The following is a 15,398-nucleotide window of genomic DNA, read 5'->3' on the forward strand; positions in this document are numbered from 1 at the left end:
AACTGTAACAGCAACAGGCTGTATGTGTTAAGAGTCTCTTGGATAGCCCTGCTTCTCATAATTAGTACTGGGGCTTATGTTAGATGGTGTTTGGTTCTTGAAAAGAGCCCAGGTGAGAAGTTTAGTAAAACTATACATGCATGTTTACATAATAAATTGTGTGTGTGTGTATGTGTGTGTGTGTGTGTGTGTGTGTGTGTTTAGGTAAATAGTGAAGATTGATTCATTGCAGTGTTTTCAGCCATTTGTATTGTTATTTTATACTCCCTTCCTTTGTCCTTGTTTATGTCACTCCCCTTCCCTCAGGAGCCACTTCTTTCCCATTTCCCCAGTAATAATTGTGCCCTAATTCCCTTTACCTTCCTCCCACCTTCTTCTTCATTTGCCTTCCTGCCCCTCACTAAACATCGCCCTCCTGATAACCATGGTACAATCCACAGACCCAGAAAGGCTAAGTAACAAGGAAGGTTCAAGGGGGCGGGGACAGCTGAATCTCCCTGGGAAGGGAACATAAATAGATATCATCCTATTGTGGAAGCTACTCAGGTCTCACCTAGGCCCTCTGCGTACATGTTGTGTGGTGTGGTGCTTTCTGGGACTCCTGACAGTGGGAGCAGGGACTCTCAGATTCTTTTGCCAGAGGTTTTTGGAATCCTTTCCCCTCCTAGTGGGTTGCCTCACATGAGGAGAGGTGCCTACTTTTACTGTAACTTGATATGCCATGTGTGGTTGATATCACTGGGAGGCCTGGGAGGGACTTGGAGGAGAGGAGGGAGGTGAAATTGCCATCAGGATATAATATATGAGAGAAGAATAAAATTTTTAAAGATTCCCCCCTTTTGCCATCTCCTGGATCGGATCACTTGCACTCCTATCTCTGTTTCTACTGTTCGCTATCTATCCCCGATCCTAGCGATGATCTCGTTTCGCCTTCCTAGTTTCAAAAGTTACCATAGGCTATGTACTCACTTTTGAAGATTCAGAGCTAGGAGTTATGATAAGAAAGAACAGACAGCATTTATCTTTCTGGGGCTGGGTAGCCAACCTCAATGTAATTCTCTACTTCCATCCATTTTCTGAAAAGCTCATGGTTTTGTTTTTCTTACTACCTAGTGGGATTCCATCAGGTATGTATGCCATGTTTCCATTATCCCTTCATCCACTATAAGATGTTTATGTTGTTTCTATTTCCTAGCTAGTGTGAATAGGATGAAAATGAGCAAGCGTTTGTGGAGTAGGGTGTTGAGTCCCTCGGGCGTATGACAAGAAGTGGAATGGCCAGATAATATGGTAGATTTATTTTGAACTTTTTAAGAATTCTCCACACTGATTTCCATAGTGGCTGTACCAGTTTGCAATCCCTCCAACAGTGAATGAAGTTTCCTTTTCCTTACCACCCCTTCAACATTATTGTTAGTTGTTCCGTGGATCTTTGACATTGTAACTGGAGTAAGATGAAATCTCTTTTTAATTTGCATTTCCATAATTGCTATAGATGATAAACATTCTTTTAAATATTTCTTAGCCATTCTCTTCCTCCTCCTCCTCCTCCTCCTCCTCCTCCTCCTCCCCTACCTCCTCCTCCTCCTCTTCTCCCTCCTCCTCCTCCTCTACCTCTTCCTCCTCCTCTTCCACTTGCTTCTCCTCCACTTCCTTCAGTCATTTGTCTTTTTGCTTTTGTTTTGTTTGTAGAGTCTAAATATTAAACTTCTGTCAGGTGTATAGCCTTTTGTTCTGTAGACTGCCTCTTTATCTGGTTGATTATTTCTCTAGCTGTGCAGAAGCTTTGCAGTTTCATGAAGTCCCGTTTATTAGTTGTTGGTCATAGTGCCTGCATTATCAGTGTTATGTTCAGAAAGTCTTTTCTTGTGTCGATGACTTCAAGACTATTCCCATTTTCTCTTCTGTCACAGTCAGTGTCTCTGGCCTGGTGTTAAGGCCCTTGATCCAGCTGGAGCTGAAATTTGTGCAGAATGATAAATATAAGTCTGTTTATATTTTTTCTACATTCAGCCATCCAGTTTGACCAGAACCATTTGTTGGAGATACTGTCTTTTCTCCAAGGTGTATTTCTGGCTTTCTTATCAAAAAATTGGATGTCATTTCTGGGTCTTCTATTCAATTCTATTGATCAACATACCTGTTTGTATGACAATATCACTCTGTCGTTATTATTATAGCTCTGTAATACAACTTGAAATCTGAGATGGTTTTGTCTTTCAGTCTTTTTTTTTTCTTAAAGATTTATTATTATACATAAGTACACTGTAGCTGTCTTCAGAAACACCAGAAGAGGGCATCAGATCTCATTACAGGTAGTTGTGAGCCACCATGTGGTTGCTGGGATTTGAACTCAGGACCTTTGGAAGAGTAGTCAGTGCTGTTACTCGCCATCTCTTCAGCCCTCTTTCAGTCTTTTTATGTGGCAAGTTGTATTTATTGACTTAAACATGTCAAACCATCCCTGCATCTCTGAGATGAAACCAACTTGATCACATGTTCTTCAGTTTGGTTTGTAATACAATTACTGAGATTTTTGCATCTATATTTATAAAGGATATAGCTTTGTAATTTTCTGGGCTTTTAAGGGAAAGAATGGAGACTTTGTGGGGTTTTAGTATCAGGGTAAAATGAGTTTCATATAAAAAATTGTGGGAAACATTTCTTTGATATCTATTTTGCAGGATATTTTGAGGAGTATTGGTGTTAATTCTTTGACAGTCTGGTAGAATTCTCCAGTGAGTCCATTTGGCCCTGGATTTTTTAGGGGAGGGATATTAATTCTTGCTTTGTTTCACTAGGGTTAGTGAAATTATTTATTTCATCTTGATTTAAGAAATGCATCTATTTCCACTAGGTTCCCAGTTTGGTGGAATATAGATTTTTTTTTAATTTTTAATATTTTTATTACATATTTTCCTCAGTTACATTTCCAATGCTATCACAAAAGTCCCCCATAGCGCCCCCCACTTCCCTACCCACCCATTCCCATTCTTTTGGCCCTGGCATTCCCCTATATTGGGGCATATAAAGTTTGCGAGTCCAATGGGCCTCTCTTTCCAATGATGGCCGACTAGGCCATCTTTCGATACATATGCAGCTAGAGACAAGAGCTCCGGGGTTCTGGTTAGTACATCATGTTGTTCCGACAATAGGGTTGCAGATCCCTTTAGCTCCTTGGGTACTTTCTCTAGCTTCTCCATTGGGAGCCCTGTGATACATCCAATAGCTGACTGTGAACATCCACTCCTGTGTTTGCTAGGCCCCGGCATCGTCTCACAAGAGACAGCTATATTTGGGTCCTTTCAGCAAAATCTTGCTAGTGTATACAATGCTGTCAGCGTTTAGAAGCTGCTTATGGGAAGGATCCCTGGATACGGCAGTCTCTAAATGGTTCATCCTGTCATCACAGCTACGAACTTTGTCTCTGTAACTCCTTCCCTGGGTGTTTTGTTCCCAATTCTAAGAAGGGCCACAGTGTCCACACTTTGGTCTTCATTCTTCTTGAGTTTCATGCGTTTAGCAAATTGTATCTTATATCTTGGGTATCCTAAGTTTTGGGCTAATATCCACTTATCAGTGAATACATATTGTGTGAGTTCTTTTGTGATTGTGTTACTTCACTCAAGATGATGCCCTCCAGGTCCATCCATTTGGCTAGGAATTTCATAAATTCATTCTTTTTAATAGCTGAGTAGTACTCCATTGTGTAAATGTACCATAATTTCTGTATCCATTCCTCTGTTGAGGGACATCTGGGTTCTTTCCAGCTTCTGGCTATTATAAATAGGGCTGCTATGAACATAGTGGAACATGTGTCCTTTTTACCGGTTGGGACATCTTCTGAATATATGCCCAGGAGAGGTATTGCTGGATCCTCCGGTAGTACTATGTCCAATTTTCTGAGGAACCGCCAGACTGATTTCCAGAGTGGTTGTACAAGCTTGCAATCCCACCAACAATGGAGGAGTGTTCCTCTTTCTCCACATCCTCGCCAGCATTTGCTGTCACCTGAATTTTTGATCTTAGCCATTCTGACTGGTGTGAGGTGGAATCTCAGGGTTGTTTTGATTTGCATTTCCCTGATGATTAAGGATGTTGAACATTTTTTCAGGTGCTTCTCTGCCATTCGGTATTCCTCAGGTGAGAATTCTTTGTTCAGTTCTGAGCCCCATTTTTTAATGGGGTTATTTGACTTTCTGGAGTCCACCTTCTTGAGTTCTTTATATATATTGGATATTAGTCCCTTATCTGATTTAGGATAGGTGAAGATCCTTTCCCAATCTGTTGGTGGTTTTTTTGTCTTATTGATGGTGTCTTTAGCCTTACAGAAGCTTTGCAGTTTCATGAGGTCCCACTTGTCAATTCTCGATCTTACAGCACAAGCCATTACTGTTCTATTCAAGAATTTTTCCCCTGTGCCCATATCTTCAAGGCTTTTCCCCACTTTCTTCTCTATAAGTTTCAGTGTCTCTGGTTTTATGTAAAGTTCCTTGATCCACTTAGACGTGACCTTAGTACAAGGAGATAGGAATGGATCGATTCGCATTCTTCTACATGTTAACAACCAGTTGTGCCAGCACCATTTGTTGAAAATGCTGTCTTTCTTCCACTGGATGTTTTTAGCTCCCTTGTCGAAGATCAAGTGACCATAGGTGTCTGGGTTCATTTCTGGGTCTTCAATTCTATTCCATTGGTCTATTTGTCTGTCACTATACCAGTACCATGCAGTTTTTATCACAATTGCTCTGTAGTAAAGCTTTAGGTCCGGCATGGTGATTCCACCAGAGGTTCTTTTATCCTTGAGAAGAGTTTTTGCTATCCTAGGTTTTTTGTTATTCCAGATGAATTTGCAGATTGCACTTTCTAATTCGTTGAAGAATTGAGTTGGAATTTTGATGGGGATTGCATTGAATCTGTAGATTGCTTTTGGCAAGATAGCCATTTTTACAATGTTGATCCTGCCAATCCATGAGCATGGGAGATCTTTCCATCTTCTGAGATCTTCTATAATTTCTTTCTTCAGAGACTTGAAATTTTTATTATACAGATCTTTCACTTCCTTAGTTAGAGTCACGCCAAGATATTTTATATTATTTGTGACTATTGAGAAGGGTGTTGTTTCCCTAATTTCTTTCTCAGCCTGTTTATTCTTTGTGTAGAGAAAGGCCATTGATTTGTTTGAGTTAATTTTATATCCAGCTACTTCACCGAAGCTGTTTATCAGGCTTAGGAGTTCTCTGGTGGAATTTTTAGGGTCACTTATATATACTATCATATCATCTGCAAAAAGTGATATTTTGACTTCATCTTTTCCAATTTGTATCACTTTGATCTCCTTTTGTTGTCGAATTGCTCTGGCTAGGACTTCAAGTACAATGTTGAATAGGTATGGAGAAAGTGGACAGCCTTGTCTAGTCCCTGATTTTAGAGGGATTGCTTCAAGCTTCTGACCATTTACTTTGATGTTGGCTACTGGTTTGCTGTAGATTGCTTTTATCATGTTTAGGTATGGGCCTTGAATTCCTGATCTTTCCAAGACTTTTATCATGAATGGGTGTTGGATCTTGTCAAATGCTTTTTCCACATCTAACGAGATGACCATGTGGTTTTTGTCTTTGAGTTTGTTTATATACTGGATTATGTTGATGGATTTCCGTATATTGAACCATCCCTGCATCCCTGGGATGAAACCTACTTGGTTAGGATGGATGATTGTTTTGATGTGTTCTTGGATTCGGTTAGCAAGAACTTTATTGAGGATTTTTGCATCAATATTCATAAGGGATATTGGTCTGAAGTTTTCTATCTTTGTTGGGTCTTTTTGTGGTTTAGGTATCAGAGTAATTGTGGCTTCATAGAATGAGTTGGGTAGAGTACCTTCTGTTTCTATTTTGTGGAATAGTTTGTGAAGAACTGGGATTAGATCTTCTTTGAAGGTCTGATAGAACTCTGCACTAAACCCATCTGGTCCTGGGCTTTTTTTAGTTGGGAGACTATTAATGACTGCTTCTATTTCTTTGGGGGATATAGGGCTGTTTAGATCATTAACCTGATCTTGATTCAACTTTGGTACCTGGTATCTGTCTAGGAACTTCTCCATTTCATCCAGGTTCTCCAGTTTTGTTGAGTATAGCCTTTGGTAGAAGGATCTGATGGTGTTTTGGATGTCTTCAGGATCTGTTGTTATGTCTCCTTTTTCATTTCTGATTTTGTTAATTAGGATGCTTTCCCTGTGCCCTCTAGTGAGTCTGGCTAAGGGTTTATCTATCTTGATGATTTTCTCAAAGAACCAGCTCCTTGATTGGTTGATTCTTTGAATAGTTCTTCTTGTTTCCACTTGGTTGATTTCGCCCCTGAGTTTGATTATTTCCTGCCTTCTACCCCTCTTGGGTGAATTTGCTTCCTTTTGTTCTAGTGCTTTTAGGTATGTTGTCAAGCTGCTAATGTGTGCTCTCTCTAGTTTCCTTTTGGAGGCACTCAGAGCTATGAGTTTTCCTCTTAGAAATGCTTTCATTGCGTCCCATAAGTTTGGGTATGTTGTGGCTTCATTTTCATTGAACTCTAAAAAGTCCTTAATTTCTTTCTTTATTCCTTCCTTGACCAAGGTATCATTGAGAAGAGTGTTGTTCAGTTTCCACGTGAAGGTTGGCTTTCTATTATTTATTTTGTTATGGAAGATCAGCCTTAGTCCATGGTGATCTGATAGGATGCATGGGACAATTTCAATATTTTTGTATCTGTTGAGGCCTGTTTTGTGACCAATTATGTGGTCAATTTTGGAGAAGGTACCATGAGGTGCTGAGAAGTTTCCAAGACTTTAACATGAATGGGTGTTGGATCTTGTCAAATGCTTTTTCCACATCTAACGAGATGACCATGTGGTTTTTGTCTTTGAGTTTGTTTATATACTGGATTACGTTGATGGATTTCCGTATATTGAACCATCCCTGCATCCCTGGGATGAAACCTACTTGGTCAGGATGGATGATTGTTTTGATGTGTTCTTGGATTCGGTTAGCAAGAACTTTATTGAGGATTTTTGCATCAATATTCATAAGGGATATTGGTCTGAAGTTTTCTATCTTTGTTGGGTCTTTTTGTGGTTTAGGTATCAGAGTAATTGTGGCTTCATAGAATGAGTTGGGTAGAGTACCTTCTGTTTCTATTTTGTGGAATAGTTTGTGAAGAACTGGGATTAGATCTTCTTTGAAGGTCTGATAGAACTCTGCACTAAACCCATCTGGTCCTGGGCTTTTTTTAGTTGGGAGACTATTAATGACTGCTTCTATTTCTTTGGGGGATATAGGGCTGTTTAGATCATTAACCTGATCTTGATTCAACTTTGGTACCTGGTATCTGTCTAGGAACTTCTCCATTTCATCCAGGTTCTCCAGTTTTGTTGAGTATAGCCTTTGGTAGAAGGATCTGATGGTGTTTTGGATGTCTTCAGGATCTGTTGTTATGTCTCCTTTTTCATTTCTGATTTTGTTAATTAGGATGCTTTCCCTGTGCCCTCTAGTGAGTCTGGCTAAGGGTTTATCTATCTTGTTGATTTTCTCAAAGAACCAGCTCCTTGATTGGTTGATTCTTTGAATAGTTCTTCTTGTTTCCACTTGGTTGATTTCGCCCCTGAGTTTGATTATTTCCTGCCTTCTACTCCTCTTGGGTGAATTTGCTTCCTTTTGTTCTAGTGCTTTTAGGTATGTTGTCAAGCTGCTAATGTGTGCTCTCTCTAGTTTCCTTTTGGAGGCACTCAGAGCTATGAGTTTTCCTCTTAGAAATGCTTTCATTGTGTCCCATAAGTTTGGGTATGTTGTGGCTTCATTTTCATTGAACTCTAAAAAGTCCTTAATTTCTTTCTTTATTCCTTCCTTGACCAAGGTATCATTGAGAAGAGTGTTGTTCAGTTTCCACGTGAAGGTTGGCTTTCTATTATTTATTTTGTTATGGAAGATCAGCCTTAGTCCATGGTGATCTGATAGGATGCATGGGACAATTTCAATATTTTTGTATCTGTTGAGGCCTGTTTTGTGACCAATTATGTGGTCAATTTTGCAGAAGGTACCATGAGGTGCTGAGAAGAAGGTATATCCTTTTGTTTTAGGATAGAATGTTCTGTAGATATCTGCCAGATCCATTTGATTCATAACTTCTGTTAGTTTCACTGTGTCCCTGTTTAGTTTCTGTTTCCACGATCTGTCCATTGGTGAAAGTGGTGTGTTAAAGTCTCCCACTATTATTGTATGAGGTGCAATGTGTGCTTTGAGATTTACTAAAGTTTCTTTAATGAATGTGGCTGCCTTTGTATTTGGAGCATAGATATTCAGGATTGATAGTTCCTCTTGGAGGATTTTACCTTTGATGAGTATGAAGTGTCCCTCCCTGTCTTTTTTAATGACTTTGGGTTGGAAGTCAATCTTATCAGATATTAGAATGGCTACTCCAGTTTGTTTCTTCATACCATTTGCTTGGAAAATTGTTTTCCAGCCTTTCATTCTGAGGTAGTGTCTATCTTTTTCTCTGAGATGAGTTTCCTGTAAGCAGCAAAATGTTGGGTCTTGTTTGTGTAGCCAGTTTGTTAGTCTATGTCTTTTTATCGGGGAGTTGAGTCCATTGATATTAAGAGATATTAAGGAAAAGTAATTGTTGTTTCCTGTTATTTTTGTTGTTAAAGTTGGCATTCTGTTCTTGTGGCTGTCTTCTTTTAGGTTTGTTGAGGGATTACCTTCTTGTTTTTTCTAGGCTGTGGTTCCTGTCCTTGTATTGGTTTTTTTCTGTTATTATCCTTTGAAGGGCTGGATTCATGGAGAGATAATGTGTGAATTTGGTTTTGTCGTGGAATACTTTGTTTTCTCCATCTATGTTAATTGAGAGTTTGGCTGGGTATAGTAGCCTGGGCTGGAGTTTGTGTTCTTTTAGTGTCTGTATAACATCCGTCCAGGATCTTCTGGCTTTCATAGTCTCTGGTGAAAATCTGGTGTAATTCTGATAGGCTTGCCTTTATATGTTACTTGGTCTTTTTCTCTTACTGCTTTTAGTATTCTATCTTTATTTAGAGCATTTATTGTTCTGATTATTATGTGTTGGGAGGTATTTCTTTTCTGGTCCAGTCTATTTGGAGTTCTGTAGGCTTCTTGTATGTTCATGGGCATCTCTTTCTTTAGATTTGGGAAGTTTTCTTCTATAATTTTGTTGAAGATGTTTGCTGGTCCTTTGAGTTGAAACTCTTCATTCTCATCCACTCCTATTATCCGTAGGTTTGGTCTTCTCATCGTGTCCTGTATTTCTTGGATGTTTTGAGTTAGGATCTTTTTGCATTTTACATTTTCCTTGATTGTTGTGCCGATGTTCTCTATGGAATCTTCTGCACCTGAGATTCTCTCTTCCATCTCTTGTATTCTGTTGCTGATCCTTGTATCTATGGTTCCAGATTTCTTTCCTAGGGTTTCTATCTCCAGTGTTGCCTCATTTTGGGTTTTCTTTATTGTGTCTACTTCCCTTTTTAGGTCTAGTATGGTTTTGTTCAATTCCATCATCTGTTTGGATGTGTTTTCCTGTTTTTCTGTAAGGACTTCTACCCGTTTGATTATGTTATCGTGTTTTTCTTTAAGGATTTGTAACTCTTTAGCAGTGTTCTCCTGCAATTCTTTAAGGGATTTTTGTGCTTCCTCTTTACTGTCTTCTACCTGTTTACCAGTGTTCCTTTGTATTTCTTTAAGTGTGTTATTAAAGTCCTTCTTGAAGTCCTCTACCATCATCATGAGATATGCTTTTAGATCCGTGTCTAGCTTTTCCGGTGTGTTGGGGTGCCCTGGACTGGGCGAAGTGGGAGTGCTGGGTTCTGATGATGGTGAGTGGTCTTGGTTTCTGTTAGTAAGATTATTACGTTTACCTTTCGCCATCTGGTAATCTCTGGGGTTAGTTGTTGTCGTTGTCACTGTTTAAAGATTGGAGCAGAAGCTGTGTTCCACTCACCAGCCTTCTCAAAATCCTGTGGCGGGGGTCGTGGGTAGCTGGCGGGTGTCAGCCGACCCTGCGCTCTAGCTACCCCGGTGCTGGTCCGGCCGGAAGAGGTCTGTGGTCCTACTCAGGCTGGTTTTCTGCTTCCCTAACTAATGCAGTCTCAGGTCCTGCGCACAATTGGATTGGAGCAGAAGCTGTGTTCCACTCACTAGAAGTCTTAAGATCCTGTGGCGGGTGTTGTGGGTAGCTGGCGAGTGTCAGCCGACCCTGCGCCCTAGCTACCCTGGCGCTTTTCTGACCGGAGAGGCTTGTGGCCCTACTGAGGCCGGATTTCTGCCTCCCCAACCAAAGCAGTCTCAGGTCCCGCGTGATTGGACTGGAGCAGAAGCTGTGTTCCACTCACCAGCGGTCTCAAAATCCTGTGGCAGGGGGTCCTGGGTAGCTCGGAATATAGATTTTAAAGTATGTCCTATACTGTTGTCAGAATTTTCTTGGTATCTGTTGTACTCTCTCTCATTTCATCTATAATTTGATTAACTTGTATCTTCTCTGTGTGCATTTTGGTTAATTTAGATGAAGGTTTGTCAATCTTCTTGATTTTCTCAAAAAACTAACTCTTTCATTGATTCTTTGTATTTTTGTTCCTATTTCATTAATTTTATCCCTGAGTTTGATTATTGCTTCCTCTCTACACTTTTTGAATATTACTTATTTTTGTTTTTCTAGAGTGTACATTAAGTATGTGGAAAGTGTCTGCCATTAATATGAGATTTCTCCATTGTTTTTATATACGTATTTAGTGCTATGAATTAGCCTCTTGGACATGCCTTTATTGTGTGCCATATGTTTGAGTATGTTGTGTTTTTATTTTTAGCCTACCCAAAAATGGTTTTAATTTGCTTATTGATCTTTCTTGACCCGATTACCATTCAGTAGTGAGTTGCTCAGACTCCAGGATTTCAGACACATGCTGCCATTTCTGTAGTTGCTGATGTTCAGATTTAGCCCATAGTTATCAGATAGGATGCAGAGTGTTATCTCTATATTTTTGTATCTTGATTTGTGTCCTAATAAGTGGTCAATTTTGGAAAATGTTCCATGAACTTCTGAGAAGAAAGTATATTTGTTAATGTTTGGGTGAAATAGTCTATAGATGTCTGTTAGGTCCATTTGATTTATGATGTTATTGAACTCCGGTGTTTCCCCCATTTAGTTTTTTTCTGGATAACCTCTCTATTGGTAAGAGTGGAGTACTGAAGCCACCTAATACCATCACTATGTTAAGGTCAATAAGTAACTTTTAGCTGTAGTAGTAATTTCTTTATGAGCTTGGGTGCCAATGTGTTTGGTACATAAATGTTAGAATTATATCTTTTTTAGTCGATCTTTTTTTCCTTTGTAATGAGTTTGTAGTATTCTTCCTTATCTCTTATGACAGTTTTCATCTGAAGTCCATTTTGTCAGATATTAAAATAGCTATACACCTGCTTATTTCTTGGTCCCATTTACTTTGAATACTTTTTCCATCCTTTTATCCTAAGGTGATGTCTATTTATGGTGAGGCATGTTTCTTGGATACAACAGAAACATCAATCCTGTTTTCTAATCTAATCTGTGAGTCTAAGTCTTTTTATTAGGGAATTGATATTATTAACATTAAGAGTCATGAATGCCAAGATATAAGATACAATTTGCTAAACGCATGAAACTCAAGAAGAATGAAGACCAAAGTGTGGACACTGTGCCCCTTCTTAGAATTGGGAACAAAACACCCAGGGAAGGAGTTACAGAGACAAAGTTCGAAGCTGTGATGAAAGGATGGACCATTTAGAGACTGCCGTATCCAGGGATCCATCCCATAAGCAGCTTCTAAACGCTGACACCATTGCATACACTAGCAAGATTTTGCTGAAAGGACCCAAATATAGCTGTCTCTTGTGAGACGATGCCGGGGCCTAGCAAACACAGGAGTGGATGCTCACAGTCAGCTATTGGATGTATCACAGGGCTCCCAATGGAGAAGCTAGAGAAAGTACCCAAGGAGCTAAAGGGATCTGCAACCCTATTGTTGGAACAACATGATGTACTAACCAGTACCCCAGAGCTCTTGTCTCTAGCTGCATATGTATCGAAAGATGGCCTAGTTGGCCATCACTGGAAAGAGAGGCCCATTGGACTTGCAAACTTTATATGCCCCAATATAGGGGAATGCCAGGGCCAAAAGAATGGGAATGGGTGGGTAGGGAAGTGGGGAGCGCTATGGGGGACTTTTGGGATAGCATTGGAAATGTAATTGAGGAAAATATGTAATAAAAATATTAAAAATTTAAAAAAAAGAGTCATGAATGATCACTGTTGATTAATTCCTGTTACTCTTTTGGTGGTATGATTTTTTTCCATTCATTCGACTAACTGTTCTGACATTCTATATTCCTCTTGGGTGGAGATGATCTCTTCAGACTGAAGTTTTCCTTCTAATGCCTTATGTAGTTCTGGGTTAGCAGACAGAAACTGCTCACATTTATCTTTATCATAAAATGATTTTCTTTTTCTACTGATTTTGATTGATAGTTTTGCTGAGTATAGTAGTCTATGCTGGCATCTGTGGTCTCTTAGAGAGGCCCTTCTGGCTTTTAGAGTCTCCAGTGAGAAGTTGGATGTTACTCACAGCTATGACTTTGATCATCTCTTAGAGAAATTTGGGGATTTGAGAAAGGATTTGGAGGTGTTGTTTGTTTGTTTGTTTGTTTGTTTGCCGAGACAGGGTTTCTCTGTGTAGCCCTAGCTGTCCTGGAACTCACTTTGTAGACCAGGCTGGCCTCAAACTCAGAAATCTGCCTGCCTCTGCCTCCCAAGTGCTAGGATTAAAGGCGTGTGCCTCTACTGCCCGGATTTGGAGTTTTAAAGAGACTTTATTTTTTTTAGTGAGACTTTGTATTTTAAAGAGGCTTTCACATTTAAAGAAACTAGACTTTTAAAGTGTTTCAATTTTTAAAGACTGAAGGGCTTTTAAAAATTGGAATGTTTTATATCGTGATATCAATATTAACATGAAGAGGTCTTAGGGATGAAAGAGAAGAAAGGTTACGATTAACAGTAATGTGTTTGAATATCTATTTGACAAGAAATCAATTGTGCTGTCTAGTCTTGTGGTAAGTGGACATAAGCTGAAAGAGAGAGTCTTAACTGAGAAGATGCTCCCACCAGACTGGCCTGTGCCCAAGCCTGTCGTGCATTTTCTTGATTGATGATAGCTCACTGTGGGATGTCGGCCCCCCTTTCCAGGGCTGGCGGTCTTGTGTGCTATAAGAAAGCATGATGAGCAGGCAAGCATCATTCCTCTGTGGCCTCTAGTTCAGTTTCTGCCTCTGGGTTCTTGCCTCTGGGTTCCTGCCTCTGGGTTCCTGCCTGACTTGCCTCAATGATGGAGTGTGACCTGAAAATTGTAAGCTAAACTCTACCCTTTCCTCCTCAGATTGCTTTAGGTTATGCTGTTTTGCCACAGAAATAGAAACCCCAACTAAGACATCTATGCTGTACCTGATCCTTTCTCTTTGTAAAGCTCTCCCCTGAGCAGTTTGTTTAGGTTATTGAGGTTTCAAATTCCGACTTCATTTTTGTGTATGTCTTCCTTAATATTTCTGTCTCTTTACTGAATTCTAGTTTCCGATCCTGATTGTTCCACTGTATATTTGTATTTTCTTGGCCATCATTCAAGCATGTACTGTTATCCTCTTGAAGTTCAATAAAATGTTGGTTTGTGTCTTCTTTAAACACTTTGAATTCTTTGATAAAGTTGATAATATTTCTTTAAAATCTGTGTCCTGGGGTTCATCTAGGTAATTCTTATTAGAGAACATGTCCATTGGACTAGTAGATTTGATGGGAAACATGCTGTTTTGACCCTTCCTATTGTTTTGTGTTGTGACTTGGGCATGCGGGCTTCTTTCTTTGGTTGTATCTGATATGAAACCTGGCCTGGCTTCGATTGGGCCCATTCAGGAGCTGGATCACCAGAGCTAGGCCAGGTAAAGCTGACCTATTTGTTTGGCTATTTAATTGAACTAGGTAAGGATGGCTTCCAAACCATGAGGCTGGAGCTAATCTGGGGTAATGAAGATGGCAGAAAATGGAACGGGGTGGTGCTTTGCAGGCAAAAGTTGTTCTCAATCCAAACAGGCTTTCAAGACCTAGACCTGTAAGGATGGAGATTTGTCTCTTTATTCTTTGGTTTAATAAGAAAATATCATTCAGCCATTAGCTGAATATGCTATGTTATATAGTATATTAACAGCATATACTAGGAGCTGTTCTGGATTTGATTTACTGGAGAAAAGCCTTATTACTTTAAAATGAAAGGACAAAGGCTTGCTAATCAGCAGAGCATTCTCAGTCTGAATTTGGTACCTCTCTTGCCCAGCAGACTGTAGATTCACCCACTCTTCTCCAGGCATGCTTCAGTCTGTCACTCTGAGAGTCTAATGTATGAGCAAGCATACCCACTCAGTATTTATGGTCTAAGTGTAGCCACGATTCTGAGCAAACACTTAATAACTGTCAGTTAGGCTATGTCACTGGCTTGGGACATTAATGCTATTTTTCTTGTTCTTTTAAATATCTAGCCTGATCTGGTTTGTTTGCTTTGTTGTTCTGTTTTTCTATTTGTGTAATAGAGGGTGTAATAAGACAGTAGTGCAAAGTGGCTAAAAGGAAGGCCATAGAACAAAGACACAGAAACAAAGAAAATTGGAAGGAAAAAAGAAGAGGGATAAAAAGTCACCAGGAATCAGCTTGAAGAGAAGACACAGGCAGCTCTCACAAGGCTGATCATTTCCCAGTGACTGGCATCAGTGAGAAAGCCCTTGATGGCCCATGGGAAGCTTATAATGACTTCCTGGTTCCCTTCCATTATCCATGCTAAAATAACTCACATTTCAGAACTCTGTTCTCAGTCATTCTCCTAAAATCCGTAGAAGCCAGGCTAGATAGTTTCATTGTCATTATTCGACAGAAAGGGAAAATGGATTTCTGACTAACATCCCCACCCTAAGGCAGCCATCACACAAGTGGGTCTGCGACTGGACAGGAATGACAAGGGTCTCACATACTGTGCCTCTCAAGCCTTGCCATCCATCCTGTGGCTCGTGACCAGGGCTCCCTGCTGAATAATTTGTTTAAAACTATCTGAGTCTTGACAGCTAAGCTGAGATGAGCTTTCATGCCCTTGGAGTCTAACAACAGGATACCATTCCGATTGGCTTTCATGGATCAGCAATTTCTTCTCTTCTTAACAGAAAGTCCACACAAGTCTACTAAATTGGATGTGGTGAACGTGTGCGGTAAAATACAGGTACGATGCAATCAAATAAGGCAGGAGGAAGTGTGCCTGGTAAGCTGAGGTATCTCCAGATAAGAAACGGAAATAGCACCGA

This window comes from Mus caroli, unplaced genomic scaffold (assembly GCF_978045245.1).
Source record: "Mus caroli unplaced genomic scaffold, Mus_caroli_1 scaffold_6, whole genome shotgun sequence".
NCBI lineage: Eukaryota > Metazoa > Chordata > Mammalia > Rodentia > Muridae > Mus > Mus caroli.